We start from the raw sequence: 14,967 nt of genomic DNA on the forward strand, positions 1-14,967 counted from the left end.
ACTTCGTCTTGGCTTTGGTCGTCTTGGTTTCTGTGAAAATAGTTCGTTAGCCTTTCCAAAAAGCAGAAAAACTAAATTGTGTTCGCCCAACCACTGCACAAACCCCCCCTGCCGTTTGCCATTCAAAAAAGCAAAAAAGGGCAAAAGACTTCTCGGAGTCAGTGTGTGGGTGATTGGTTTTGAGCGAACCAAATTATTGGCATTTATTTCTCGTTTTGACTTTGTGAGCGTCACAACTGAACCATCTAATGCGCTTACATGTCGTGGGGCGGGAGGTGGTCGGTTCGGTTTGGTTCGGTTCGGGGTCCAATCTTAATGCCGCCTAATTAGCAGCCTGAATGCGCTAAGACTACAAAAGCAGCCAAAATCAGCAGCCGGCAGGAGAAGCTCTGCAGGGAGAGAGCGACGGAGGAAACGAAAGTTTTGGCAAATTGAAAATGCGCAAAATGACTTTGACCAAATCCCCGGTGCCAATTGGCAAGTTACGATGGTCGGGCTAGGTGGCCGCGGGGCGGGTTGGAAAATGCTGAATGAGCGGAAAGTGGCACAAGGAAATGCTCTGCCAAAGAGGTAGAAAATGGCACAAGGCGGGAAATAGTTGGATTGATGGAAAATGGCTTTCGTTTGGTGTAGACAAATCCTCAATTTATTAGCCTTATTTGAGATTTTTTTATTGATCAGCATGATGTAGCTTTTATAGCTAGGTTAAAAACTCAAACCTTGTTTTTAATGATTTTAGTTTTCTATTAAAAAAGACACAGTTTTACTATTATATATTAAATTGGTTTACTGGCCATCTAAGCTTATAAATTTAATTACTTATTAAAGCATTAAAGGCTACGAATTACTTTATATTTTAATTCAAACTACTCCGGGTACAAATTCTACCATTTGTACAGATTTAAGCCTTTTATTTCACAACACTGTTTTATGGGCAGATCAGTTTCAATGTTATTTGCCAACTTGCTCTTTTTCAATTAACTTAAGCTCAGAGCTAATCCCAAATTCCATTAACACGAGAATTGAAACATCGAAGTGAGCAAGCAGCCGGCGATCTACATTTATGACATTTCGTTTGTTCAGCGATGATTTGCCGGATCACGAAATGACCCAGCAGATCCTTTGATGGGCCTTGTCAAACCCCCTGTCAATGCCATTATACCCGCTCTGAAACCGGCAATTCTGGCACTCCGAATATGTGGCAAATCCTAAGCCAATGCCAATGCCAATCCGATCCCAAACCGAACCGTCCACGGAAGCATATACTCATCGCAGCCAGCTTAGCATCCATCCCCTGAGAACGTTCGCCGATTTCACCCCTCATCTACGGATACCCCTTGTAGCCTTGTAGCAGATCCTCAGCTGCTGCTGGCTTTGTTTTGTATTCTTTTTTTTGTTCAATTTGAATGATTTAACATAAAGCGAAAAGGTAAAACCGAGCAGACACACAGGAACACCCCTCTGCTGTTGCTGTTACCGCTGCCGCTGCCTCTGCCATTGTTGCTTCTTCAGTCTTTATAAGTGCGATTCTCCGACTCCGACTCCTTGCAACACGCGGCCAGAAAACTTTAACAACCAACAACAAGCTGGCAGCGAACGAGCGCGCGCAAATAATTTCAATCGTCGTGAATCATGAATAATTCAAAATCATCATTACCAACACCTTTTGAGCCGGGCCTGGGAAACAGGATAAGAGGCGGGGGCGCGGTGTTGGTGTTGGTGTTCGGTGTTCGGTGTTCGGCACGCGGAGTGTTGCCCAAAATGTTCACACTTCCCAGAGGCTGGCAAGCTGGCAAACAACAACTTTTGCTCAATCTGCAGTCAGCGCTTCGAGTGGACAATGGGGGTGAGGGTACGTACAGGGGAAAGGCGGTGAAGGGCGGCAGACTGAGGAGATGCCGCTCAAGTGCTAAAGTGAGGCGGATTACCAAACCAGCAAAAGCAAAAGCTGGAGCTGAAGCTGAAGCTGTAGCAACCACCAAAGCATCGACTACTTGTGCAGCACCCAAAAAAAAAAATCAGAAACAACAACTGAAAAAAAAACACAGGCAGAGAAAGGTAACACTCGAGACCGAAATAGGTTAATACCCTAAAGAGCTATTGGTTTCTTAAATTCTAAGAAAATGAAATATGATATAAGTGTGTTTTATAAGAAACAAATAAGGAACACGATCAACGGAATCCTACGAAATCGTACATCCAAAATATATAAATATGGTTTGTATCCCGATCTTTAGTTTTCATATATTGGAGAAGGCCAACATCATCTTTACAAGTTATTAACACAAATTGGGAAAATTGTTTTAATATAACCGGTTTCCGTTTGTTAGAATTTCCAAATAGCAAGTTGGCTTAACCTTTTGTTCCGATACCTTTAACTTAATCAAAATACCCTCAGCAAGGGTATACAAAACTGAAACAACAAATACCAAAAACACCTCCGCCCCCTCGGCACGCCTTAAATTGAGGCTGCTGCTGCCGCTGCCGCCGTTGTTGCAATTGTTGTTCCATCGTCTATTGTATTCCATCGTCGAAATATGAGGCACGACTCTGGCATTAAACTTCAAAATAAAAAAGATACGAAAATAAAACGACCGCTGCAAAATGCCAAAATGCAGCCGTGTCGAGGACCCTGGTGTTGGCCAGGCCAAGAACAATAAAACGGGCACAACACCAGCGTCGAAAAAATACAAAGAACAAGAGGAGCGCAAAGATAAGCAGGCGGAGACGAGCGATGGATGCTGCCGAGGATGGGGATGAGGACGTTGGGCATAGGTGGTGCTGGCGGTTGGCGGATGGCGGATGGCGGATGGCGGAGCCACTTCAGACATGGGATGTGCAAGTGTTGGCCAAGAAATAAAAGTTGCTGACCTTAAGCCAAGTCTTGGGTCTTTGTCTTTGTCTATGCAGGCGGAGTAAAGTTTTATTTTTTTCCCTTCTGCTCCCCGATTTTTTAAGGATATGAGGCAAATACGGAAAGTTAGTACTGCAGCTGTGGGTGCGCGGAGGGAGATTCGTGGCAAGCTGCAGTGGCAGCTGTTTAATAAGTTCAAGCAATTAAAAGTGTTCTCAGAGGTTGCCACAGGAGGTGCTTCGTGGAGAAACTTCTGCTAGTCGTAGACATTAATAGGCGCATAAAACTGGAGTGGCGGAGAAGGTGGTTGAGAGCAGGGTTATGGCGTTGGCTTAACGATGTGAGGATCATAAATGCAGCTTAATGATGCCACCACTTTGACTACACGAGAGCATTTTAGTTTGCTTCGAACCTGGAGAGCAAGCAAGATGCTTGCGGGATAACTTTAGAGGCCGAGGTTGCTAAAACACGATCCATTAAGCGTTCTTCTGTCCATTCATTGCCTTAACTTCGAGATTCACCCTCGTACACATTAAGAATAAATTGCAGCTCTACTTTCCGTTTCAAAATATCAAGCCCAGACTCCGGACCGTACATTAAAAGTGCCCCGTACAAAATCCCACATCAATTTGGGTCATTAAAGTTCCGAGCAACACAAAAAACTTTGCCGCCAAATGCAGCCATTAAAACTGCCAAACAAAATAATTTCCGATGGCCAGGCACTGACGGCAACAACCAACAACAATCAACTATTAAAAAAAGGTAGAACGCGTAAAGAAGTGCACACAAAAGCAAACATAAAATTAAATTAATGGCCTAAACACTCACCCCCATACTTCCCGCGCTGGCCAACTTTGTTTGCCAAAAAAAAAAAGGTTCAATTTGGTGGGGGGGGGGGGGCATTAAAATTATGGAACAAAGTAAGGGAATATTTCTTTAAGCTCTCTGATATTTATGTATATATAAATTGGATGTTTACGAGGTTTACGATATTTTTCCGATGTTTGTTTATGGCCGGACTTTTATACGGCCAGCTGCCGCGGAGTAGGAGGCCCTCCGCCAACCCACCAGTCGAAGATAAACGTTCCATCGCTAATTTGAGTCTTTGTCACGTCTTACCATATGGAAATATTATTTGTAAATACTTTTATGTTCCGTACGTGACCAGGACGGGGGTTCCGGACACATGTGGATGGCGTGCGGATCGGGGGTCACTTCCTAGAGTGCGTAAATGGTGCCCGGAGACACAAGCTCAGTGCGAGTGCCAGTGCGAGTGCGAGTGCGAATGCGAGTTCGACTTGGTTTTTTATTGGGGCGACGAAATCAAATAAAGCGCTTCGAGTGGGTGCGGAAGCATTCTGCTCTTGTGCACAAGTATGAAAAATGTATATTGCAAATTTGGCAAACGCAAATCCCTCGAAGAGGCAGAAATGTCATCGTAAAATTGCCAGACGGCTTAGCGATGGCAACGAACGAATAAATAAAAATTATTTCCAGATGACATATCAACGCGACTCGCTAGCTGCTGACACCTTAAAACCCAAATGCGCTTATAAAACAAAATGTTGCGTGTGCCCTCAGGAGCAAAATCCTCGGAAGGAAAACCAAAAATAAGCGGTCCAAAATCCAGACCGGTACAAATTGAAACGTTGAAGAAATTACAAAACTGTGCAGACTCTCGTCCCGTCAGAAATGGCTGCAGATCCGGGGACCAGAAGTGAGGTGGGCAGTCTGGGACTCGAAACGAAGTCGGAGCCAAGGAAAAAGTGGATGCGGATGAGGATGAGGAGGCCGAAGAAACGGAGGAGGCAGAGCCAGGCGAATCGCAACTGTCAGTTGCCTGGGCTCCCCGTCTCAGACGTCAACTTAACGTGAATAATTGTCTAAATCCCAACGACAAACACTTATTGTCCTGGATTAGCAGGCAGCCGGGGAAAGAGCCCTAAATATAGGGAGAGCGAAAAGGAAACCGAGAGGGAATCAGGGGGGATTCGCAGCAGAAGCCCAAGGACTGCGTGTAAAAAATGAGTGGCAAAAACTTTTCCTCTTCTTTTTATGCCACAGACTATTTCAGGGGATAGCAAATGGGTATATAAGCTAGGTGTTAAAAGAGTAAAAAATGTATAGGTGCTGCTATTCGTTTGAGTTTTCACTATTTCACTGTTTAACAAAATATTTTAACTACAAAATAAATATATTGCATTTTTTTATGGAGAAACTATAGCTTTTATAGTTAATCATCATCACCATTCATCATCAGTGAAAGCAAGGCAAGGAAGTAAAATCAAATGAAGTCCCAACAAGCCCCAGTACCTGTGATATTCTCCAATTAAAAACTTGAAAGCTCAGTGAGCACTTCCTAGCCGTAACCTTTTACTCCCTGAGGTCAGTTGAGCTCTTTCTATTTGCCTCACTTAGGGTTTTCCCCAGGTGGCAGGGCATTGCAGACTGGTAAGCGTTTTAAATTTAACAAGCAAGCAGCGTTTGGTCGAGATATCCACCATGGGCGACATCAGGATGGGTACGAGTACATAAGGAAGAAGTTTCAGCGTCTTTTCTATCTTCTGTTTACCTTCTGCATTTCTTTGCGTTCAATTAATTTGCTCACAATTTGGATAGCAAAGAGCCCAAGACGAAGTATAGCTGGGGACCGTAGATGGGGTGCAAAAGAGGGAGGGGTACGTATATATCTCCCTGCTCAAAGACAAAAAGCAAACTTTAAGTAGCAAAAGTAGCGGGCATGCAAAAAGAAACCATAAGGGACTGGTAGCCGAGAGGACTCAATATGTAAAAAGGCATTGTGGAAAAGTTTCTACAGCGGAGGAGACTGCGGAAAAGTTGCCCAAACTATCCGTGGAAACCCCTTCACAACTCGCATTCCCAGCTGCAGGCAGGTGAGGAACTTCTGCACCAGGTGAGCATCGGCAACTTTTCGATTTTATTGCTGCGATGGCAAGTGCGTTCCCAGCCCGAGAATGCATTCTGTGCCATTGCAATTGCTACTGCACTGCAATGGCATCCCATACGTGGGGCAGAACTCAAAATTGAAGGCACTTTAAGTTCATTAAAAATAGGTACTTAGAACGTTTAAGATTAAACTACATTTTTACCATCTTGTTTAGGGCAAATGGAATATAATTTGAATAAGACCACAAAAACTTTTAAAAATTAAAGGTTCACTTAATAAATCAAATAATTAAATATATATTCTGAGGTTTCATCTGCCTGCATTTGAAGTAGGGTTTCCAATTTTTTCAAGGTGTCTGAGGTATGTAAATTGTGATATATGGTTCCCCGAACCCTTTTCACGACCTCGATTCATGCTTCATTAACTTTGTTCCCGAAATTTCTTAATTAAAAACGAGTCCACCCGTCAGGGAGTGCATTCAATCCAAACAAGCCCAACAATCCGAATTCGTTTACAATTGCCAGTTGGCTGCAAAGGATTAGTTTCAGATTTGTTTACCTCTCTAACAAGGAGCACAGGGGTAAGCGTAACCCCAGTGCCGAAACCGGTTATTCGGTTATCAGAGTTAGTTTTTCGAGGAGGATCGGAGGGCCGAACCTACCACGGCTCTGACTGCTGACTGATATATGAGCACTCGCACACAAGCAAGGAACTTCTACGATACGACTGGCTATGCAAATCTCGGGCAGAAAGGGACAAAGTTTTTAACACACTGTGCAAAGCCCGGGCTCGGACAAAAAGGATATACGAGATGATATATATGCAAATGCCATTCGAGAGGGTCGCCGTAGGAGTGGGTCCTTTCGAAGGCGACAAGTATCCTCGCAGCCTGCTGCTGGTAATGTCCTTCAAGGCCTACGAGGGTCCTGGCAAGCTTTTAAAACTTTCTAGCCTGCCGAGGACGAGGCTTTAAGCACAACGAATTTCAATTAATAGCCAGAGACACAGACAGACGCACGCAGACACACGCTCGCCGGGCCGAGAACCATTTCCTGCCAGTGTCCTTTCGTCCCCGCCCACTTCCTGCCGCCCGCCGGCTGGGCTGACACTAAGCCCAAAGGCTACCATCAGCTCAGCTGTGTGTGGACCACCAAGTTCACTAGACAATTTATTTTTGCTTTCGATTTTCCAAGCTGTCAGTTCACGCTTAAATGCGCACAGTTCAATTTAAAATGGGTAGCCCAGGACATGCACAAGGATACGCCTCTGTCAGTTGCCGCTGCCGCTGCCGATGCCGATGCCCCGGCAGTCTTGTATCTTGTATCTTGTATCGGAGTGTCTGTGTATCTGACTGGCTGACTGCGCTGCCTGCTCTGACTGCAGTCGCACTGGCAAACTGGGTTAAGAGGTTGTTATCCTTATGCCGTGTTTTTGAAAATAGGCAACCAACTTCGTGGCCCGAGCCCCCCTGGTGGCCTGTTTGTGATGCCACTGGCTCATATCCGCTGCAGACACACGAAACGTCCTGGCTGCCAAACCGCACAGGGAGCAATAGTGCGAAAGAGAGCCCAGCTCAGAACCGCTGTTGATGATCACAAGGATGATTCCTCGTCATCCTGCCGTGGATGATGATAATGATGATAATGATGATGATGATGATGGTGAGGATGATGATGATGAAATTATGAGCGCAAAAGCATTTGCATTCATTATGTATGATTTTTTACTCCTCTGCTGGAATGTTGCTCTAGAAATTAAACTAACGCCGCTCGTTAGTCTCAGTCGCAGCTCCGGATGGAGTGCTATATGCGGTGCTTTTGCGGGTCCCCAGAGGGGCCGACGGTTTAAATGCAATTGCAAAAAGCGTTAATGGATTCTTTCGCATTTCCTTTGCAATTTGAATTAATATTTACCCTTGGAACTGCCAGGCGTACGCGTATTTCTATCTGAATGTGGTCTTAGAGTAAGCACTTAATTTAATACTTGGGTAACTAATTAAAGACGCGTGAGTAAATGCACAGACTATTTAGTCGTATATGAAAAGTGCAAAACTAAAACCGAACATTAAATGTTGAAAACCAAAACTAAAACCATCTTATCTACTCAATTATTTACGTCGAAAAATTATGGCTCCTTCCTAAGCTTTAAATCCCATAAGTTTAAGATAATTCTAAGCCTCTGCTTCCCATTCTTTGCTTGTTAGGTGACTTTTCCTCGGAGATTGAGGCCAGGAAATGAAGCATTTATAACTTTATTATCGCCTGCCCATTGTTGATAACTTCCTTTTTGTGCGTTAAATGCATTCAAATTCTAATTTCCCAAGCCAACTTTTTGCAAAGGATGCTCCTGGCTTAAGGTCCAGGTAGCAGGAGGGCCACTTTTTCTTGTGCTAAATGATTACACTTAACTAGATTTGCATATATTTAAACATTTCCTTATGCGCACGCAACACGAATTGTGTGCACGTGGTTCTCGGCTCTCGGCTCTCCGGCTGTGTCCTGTGCACAAAAGGATTATTAAGGAGCTTCATATGTAAATGAAAAGCAAATGCACACGACGACGACGACGGCAGAGCAATGGATGGAGCGGATGGAGCGGATGGGGCGGATGGGGCGGATGGGGCGGGGCCGAGACAGATAACCTGAAAGCCACAGTTTGGCAAACACGGCGGCTCCAGCTTCAGCACCAGCTCCAGCTCCGGCTTCAGCCCCAACTCGGAGCCAGACAATGTTTGCAATGGGATCCGGAGGGGAATCCTGCAGAGCCGGGGAGCGTGCGTGTGCGGGCGGGGCGGCTACCTTTCGAGCCCGGCTAGAAAGTAGGTGAAAGCCAGAGGCAGACGGAAAGCCAAATGGAGTGCCCGCACCCGTTCGCTCGCTCACTCGCTCGCTCGTTCGTTGGCCCGTAATTTATGCTTAAGATAAAGTCCTTGAATAAATACATGGAAAATCCTTTGAAATTGAAATTAAATACGAATATCATCTTTTTTTTATACACATGAGAGTGAGACTGAGAGAGGCTGAGGCTGAGGCTGAGACCGAGGCTGCGGCACAGAGAAATGCAGACAAAAGGCAAACGGGAAATGAAATTAACATTTGAGTGCGCTTTCCCAAAATTAAACGAGACTCCACAGGAATCGGGTTGCGGGAAGGGAGTCCAGGCACACACACGTATTTATTTATTGAAGCTTCTTTGGGGTCTTAGATGTGTGAGCCATCTTATTTAGCATTTCTGGCATTTTCCCTGCTTGCCTCTTGCTTGCTCAGCCGATTTGAGTCTGCTTAGATTGGGGTAAAATTCCCATAGATTGTGTGGCAAAACATTTTTCTTAGCCATTTGCCATATGAAATTAATTTTACAGTCAGCAGGCAGAGCTCTATGTGCTGCCTTCAGTGGCAAATAAGCAGAGAAACCATTTAATGCGAATTTATTTTGAAAGCGGCGAGGTTCGGTCTGTGGTTACCTCTGAAAAATTGCAGGAAAAATATGGGGAATATATTCTTTTATCTAACTCGTTTGGGGGACAAGCCTTCCCCAAAACGCACTCTAAAAGTAATAAATGGCTGAGTGAATTGCTGACTAAAATTTAATTTCGGTGCCCCTCAACTGTTGCATACTTTTCAACTAGTTCAGCTTGCCTTCTCGTATCCTTTTCTTCAAATTTCTATTCCCATTTGTATTCACATATTGGCAAATGAAGTTTGTTTAGCTTTGGGTTTTAACATTCACAATTCAGATTCTCGTTGGCTGCAGTTTGGATATGATTTCATCGCTTCTCTGCTCTTGCATTTCCCCTGGGCATTACATATTAACAAGCCTTTTTGTACTCGACCGGGGATACTGTTTGAATCTGCTTTTCATTAAAATTAATATTAATTTTACCTGAAAACCTGTGTGTTTAAATTGCATTTCCACAACCGAAAAATCTCATTGAAGTTGCAGTTGTTGCAGTTTTGTAGCTTTGACCAATTGGCTCATATAAATTGCATTGCATTTTTACCAGCCGCCCCCTTTGGCAAAGTTTTATTATTGGAAAAACAAACATATTGCCGCTTCTCTGTTTAAACTTTTGTTATTGCATTTTGAATTTGCGGTCGGGAAGAGGGGGTGTGGTATAAAAGGCCTCTGGCTTGGGCATAGAAAAGCAAAGCACAAAAATTAATTATGAAACATTGTTGGAAATTGTGTAAATATGTATCAATGAAAATGCAAGGCAAACAAAGCATTCTCTTATCGAAATTCAAAGCCGTGCTCGTCCCAGGTGAGCCCCCAATAGTTAAATGGTATTTGAAAGTGATTTTCAAATCAATGATAACTGATGAGTTTACAAACATTCGAAACAGAAATTGAAATATTTTCATAAGAATTACAATACCCCTGTCCCAGATTCCTCTTGACTGACACCGAAATCCAACACTAGTTTGAACAAATAAACCCCTGAAATAATATTGCAAATTTTCCACTTTCCCCGCCGCGATTCAAACATTTTTCAGCAGACCCACCACTGGCAAATGTTAACCAGCATGGAAATTGCATCGAAATTTCGGGCGCGAAAATAGATACATCATAGATTTTGTTACCTAGTCAATTTATATGCCAGGGATTTTAGTACGCCGGCACTCACGGCCGCCCGAAAGCAAATCAAAAACCATCGAGAAGTGTCTAAAATGTGCAATATAGGTGCGGAAGAGGGGCAACGAGGCCCATAGGCTATATAAATTTCAATCTATCATTTATTTAAGTCCTAGGCCAGCGGCAGAGAGCTGCGCCCGGACCGAGGCTCTTATTGCCATAAATCCCCATCAGAGATACGCGTATATTTATTTACTGCAGCTCGCCCAGAAACAGAACAGAAACAGAGATAGACACCCCCACACCCCCACACCCCCACAGCCACACGGCCACACAGGCACACACAGGCACACACACAGCCAGGCGCTGAGGACAACGATGGGCGACAAAAATTGTAGCCGAAAAATAAAATAGCTCCTCGCGCCCAACGCCGCCTTGTTTCATATTTTATTTGTGTTTTATTTCAGCCTTTACTGGTCTTTTTCTAGTTTCTCTACCGACGCTTCTGTTGTTCCTTTTTGCTGTGTAAATATTTTGGAAAATGCGTTTTTCTTTACAGTTGCTGCTGCCACTGCTGTATCATTTTATGCACCTCGCTCGTCCTCTATATATGTATATAGAGCGCAATGAAAAAGGATTTTTTGCCGATTCCCGCCGGACTGCCAATTTTTATGGTTAAAATATTTGTGTTGCTCTCGTTGGAGCGCGGGAAGCTGCTAAAATATTTATGACAAGCGCCGGGGAATACCGGGCATACAATATTTCAATATAGCGAAAAATAAAATTCTTAATGATTGGTTGATAATTAAAAAAGTCCAATTGAAAGTGCCCCGAAGTGGTGGCAAAAAGGGAGTGGAGAAATGAATTGAAGTGGCGGTCGTAAGTAGCCCAAATGAATTTTTATTGCTGTTCATTAGGCATCGAATGGCATCGAATGGCATCGAATGGCATCGAATCAATCAATTGTGGCATTTCAATTCCAGATCGGAACGAGATCGCATAGGGGTGGGCCGCATATGCAAAAGGAGGGGTTATTGAAAGGGAAAACTCTGTGCTAAGCCGGAAAGCCTTTCGATACATAAGCTACAGTACTGGTATTGTAATGTACTCAATTGTGTGCCATCGGGGACCTTCAACATTGGCCACAGTATCCCCGACAAAACTTTTAATTGCCCTTTCTCCGTTCTCGCTATGTTTCTCTCTGGTTTCCATTCTGTACTCGCCTGCATTCGGCAATTCCAATTAAGCTATCATATTCTTGTCTCGGAAACTTTCCCAGAATCAAAACTTGTGGCTCCCGCACCCCACACCACCCACCCCACCCCCGCCATATATTTTACCATCGAAAATGGGCTAACGAATATGTTCAATTTGCTTCCTGGCCGCCAGCCGAGCACAACAAAAACTTTATCTTTATAATTTCCATATTCCATAAGTTTAACATTTTTTCCGTAGCCAAACTTATATAGTGCAAAATATTTTAAAACACTCATTTCTAGACCTAAGGCTGGGAAAATTAAAAAAAAAACGAACTGTAAAATGTACTTTTAACTTTAAAACTTTTCCAAAAATATAAAAAATTATCTAATCTCGTATAATTAATAAATAAAATAATGAAGGAAATTATCTGAAAAACATTTTAAAAAGTATTCTGTAAATGAAAATACTAACATTGAAGCTTGTCTCTAAAACACTATTTTAAGTTAATATAAGCATTGGTGAATGGGTCAATGGTTTTCACTTTCAATAAATTTTTTTGAATTCGATTTGAGTTTGAATTGCTTTTCTAGGTACCTTGCAAACAATACTTTTTTAATCATAATAATAATACTGGGATTTATTTTGCTAATCGAATTCAAGATCATCTTTCCAAGTGAAAATGTTTTTCCAGCAGACCTACTTTTTTTAATTTATGATTCAGTCCCTGTCCAATCTCCCCAAAAGCTGTTCTACTTATGGATGTACGACTGTTTCCTTAAGAGAAGATCTGCAGCAAGTGTACCAAACTTTTGAGCGTTGCACCTGCTGCTTTTCCGCTCTTAGTTGGGTCACTTTTTCCAATTTCTTTTGTGGCGAAAATGCAGAATGCAAAGCGGCAAAACCTTAAAAAAAAAAAGAAATACTGATTGAATGGCATTCCATTGAAGTTGATGGATGCATTAAGGCTTTCCCCCGTGCCCTTCCCCCCCTGCTCCACTATTTCCCAGATATCACACACACTAGCGCGGCGAAGTTTTGTGGCAAACGAAAACTCACACAAGGCAAGCTCAGAAACAGAAACAGAATCAGAGACAGAAACAGAAACAGGACAGAAAGGGACAGGGAAAGGGAAAGGGACAGAAAGGGACAGGAACAGGGACAGGGACAGAGAAGTAGGAGACGAGAGCAAACCTGCATGTGCAAGGCACATATCTGTATAATGGATTGCACTTAACATGCCACACACAGCAACCACAAGTGCCGCCACAGGAGCCCCTCTCCGCCCTCGTGTCTCTTGCTCTCTCGCCGCCTCCCAGGCAATACATCATTTACGGTACTCACCTGAGGCTATCGGAAAAGTCTGTCGCTTCTGCTACTGCTGGCGTAATCCCGCTACGTAACGTCTAATCCTTTTGTTTACGTTTATGGTTATGGTTATGGTTATCCACACACACACACACACACACACAGTCACAGTCGCATTTAAATTTCGGCACACATTACGTGGGCATCGTACGGCAACGCGTTGCTCATACGCCCCGTTGCCAATTGTTAAATCCCGCCACTCACACACGCACCCACCGCGCCCAACGTAAGCCGTAAGCGGAAGCGTAACGGTTAACGGTTCGCGTCGCGTAACGTTCAGCCGGGCGTCCTCTTAATGTCCTGCAATTGTTGTTGTTGCCGTTGCCGCTGCCGCTGCCAGGATGCCGGCTCAAAAGAGCGAGACGGAGCGACGTGTGTTTTGATTTAATTCGCAAATTATGTGCTGCTTAGTTTTGCGGCACCGATTCCGATTTGCATATGAATGCCGCACTGTGAAACCGAGTTTTTCGTTTACAACGTTTTATTTACATATTCTCTTGGTGTTTTGGGCAGAAGAAGCACTCGCCACGCTGCACAATGTTTCACGCACAGTTCTGTCTCGCCTTATCGTATTTTATTTTGAGAGTTTTGCTTGTCGTGTCGTGCTGGAAGTGCTCGCTGGGAAACTTCTTCGCCGGCAAAAATAACTCGAGAAACGCGCAAAACACGTACAACAATTCGGTGCCCGGAGCACGGAGCAGTCGCGACCAAACACGTCCAAACGCAGAAACGGTGAAAACGGTTCTGACGAATTTGACGGGACGAGGAACACGAAAACCGTCTCACTCTGTTTTGGTACGATTCGTAACAGAAACTTTTAACATTTTACACTTACTGTTAAAGAGAGAGAGAGAGAGAGAGTCGCTCTGCAATTTGCTTACATTTTCTGTTGGGGAAAACCTTGATTCTTAACATTTCTGAACTCGTCCGATCATGCGAGTCTTATTCTTCCCAGGGTCCCATTGGTTTTTATTCACACTTGTTATTGTAAGATAAAAATATATAGTTCTTACAATCAGCAAAGGAAAGAATGATCGTTGTAACCCCACACCAGTGAAAATTAACGAAAAGTCGGGATATAGCTCCTTAGATACTATATCTGAAACCATAATAGGAACATCACAATTTCCTAATGGAAATGTTACAAATTATCGTTTCCTAACAGAAATGTTAGGAACGTTGCTGAGAGAAGAGAAAAGAGAGGAAACACTTCGAAAGTAACTGAACTCGCTTTCGGCCACCTGGCTACGTCACCTCGGCGGAGAGCAAGAGAGAGAGAGACTGGGAGAGAGTGAGGCTTTTGTTTACAACGCTCTCTCTACCGTTGCGCATGTGCGAGAGAGCGAGGGAGAGAGCGTCTGTTACCGTTTACATAATTCAATTTTCCTCCTCTTGGGCAATTACAGAGAGCGGCCGCTAACAGGGCTTTCCCAACAGCGGCAGGTGCATCTGTCGGGGCCCGCTGTTACGTGAAATTGAAATGCCAGACGGCCGTTGAAAAGGTTCAAATGCCATGCACGTAGGCTAATTACCACAATGTAAACAACATTTTTGTGCCGCGCGCAATGCAAATTAACATTAGACAAAGGGCAATTGTTTTCGGCCACCGGATGGGGGAGTGGCTCGCCCCGGCCGCTGGCTGAGCTTTATTAATTATACTTTATACTTTTTCGGCGGCTATTTAGCATGCCACATATGAGGAGTCATTCAGGAAATGAAAATGGGGGGCGGGAATGCTTTAATGGCTAATGAAGTCATCGACGTGAGAACTTCAAACCTTTTAACAGTAACTCGATCCCTATCAAATTGCGTTTTTGACAGGCCGTTGAGTTTTGAGAGATTTGATGTATTAAGGAAAATGTTATAATATTGAATATGCTTTATCTATTAAAAATTGTAATTGATATTGATTGAAACTGATTTTGTAAGGAATAACAATGGCTTACAAATTTAAATTGATGAATTCCTCCAAAGATCAAACCTTCATTTTCCGGTGCAGCTGGACTCGCAAATTCAAAAAATTATACTCAACATTTTTTTGTAATGTGTAAATAACGTTTTTCAACTG

The 14,967-nt window shown here is 43.6% G+C and overlaps 1 protein-coding gene across 1 annotated transcript in view; it reads right to left on the reverse strand.

Moving 5' to 3' along the window:
- The window catches only part of LOC128259670 (MOXD1 homolog 2), a 116,680-nt gene extending 103,045 nt beyond the window's left edge, over positions 1-13,635 (reverse strand). Inside the window, exon 1 of the mRNA XM_052992198.1 lies at positions 12,876-13,635. The gene's annotated coding sequence lies outside the window, so the exon portion shown is untranslated. The remainder of the gene's footprint in view (positions 1-12,875) is intronic.
- Between the last annotated feature and the right edge of the window lie 1,332 nt (positions 13,636-14,967).

The sequence above is a fragment of the Drosophila gunungcola genome, assembly GCF_025200985.1.
Source record: "Drosophila gunungcola strain Sukarami chromosome 3L unlocalized genomic scaffold, Dgunungcola_SK_2 000009F, whole genome shotgun sequence".
NCBI lineage: Eukaryota > Metazoa > Arthropoda > Insecta > Diptera > Drosophilidae > Drosophila > Drosophila gunungcola.